At 34.5% G+C, this 736-nt stretch overlaps 1 protein-coding gene across 1 annotated transcript in view; it reads left to right on the top strand.

Moving 5' to 3' along the window:
* LOC119594271 (zinc finger and BTB domain-containing protein 17-like) overlaps positions 1 to 736 on the top strand; it is a 12631-nt gene that overhangs the window by 9512 nt on the left and 2383 nt on the right. The window lies entirely within an intron of this gene.

The raw sequence follows: 736 nt of genomic DNA, 5'->3' as shown, positions 1-736 counted from the left end.
GGAGCACCCTTCTGATTTTTTTGTGGGTGTTTTACCTTGGCAAAGTTACTTCTTAGAGCAGTTTTTATAAGGTTGTCTAAATTACAGGAGACATATCTAGTCTTGGGAGATTAACTATAATCTGACCATTTTGGGGACTGAGCAGCTGGAGGTTGCTCAGAGACCAAGGCAGAGTTTGAGTCTTTAGCATGTGTGTTTGATATAGAGTGCCCCATGTACCAGTGTATTAGGAAATGAATAGGGAATATAACTTTATTTTATTAAAAAGATAGTAATAACTCAGTATAGATGGTGAATAAATAAGGCAGTCAATGCAATTTTTTTCTTCTTTTTTATTTTTCTTCTCTAAAAGGAAATGAATAGGGAATATGACTTTATTTTATTAAAAAGATAGTAATAACTCAGTATAGATGGTGAATAAATAAATAATTTTTTGACATCTGAAGAAGGAAATGGCTTATTTAATTCAGAAAGGCAGATATCTAGACAGTTCATTCCACTTTCTTTTTTATTTGCTATATCAAAGAAGATAATGGATGCATAAATGAGAGCTGAAATACTAATGGTGGGGGTCCACATCAGTAGAGAACAAGAGGGAAATAGGGATTCCTTTGCCCTTACAACGCCAGAAATTTGTATGTCACTCATTCTAGTAACCATCTAGCCTTTTGGCTGGCTGTACTCATCATGATATGATAAAAGGATTGTAGGGGTTAATCTGCAGGAGAAGTGGATT

This window comes from Penaeus monodon, chromosome 33 (genome assembly GCF_015228065.2).
Source record: "Penaeus monodon isolate SGIC_2016 chromosome 33, NSTDA_Pmon_1, whole genome shotgun sequence".
NCBI lineage: Eukaryota > Metazoa > Arthropoda > Malacostraca > Decapoda > Penaeidae > Penaeus > Penaeus monodon.
Note: the sequence above shows the minus strand (reverse complement) of the source record. Positions and strands in the feature narration are given on the sequence as shown.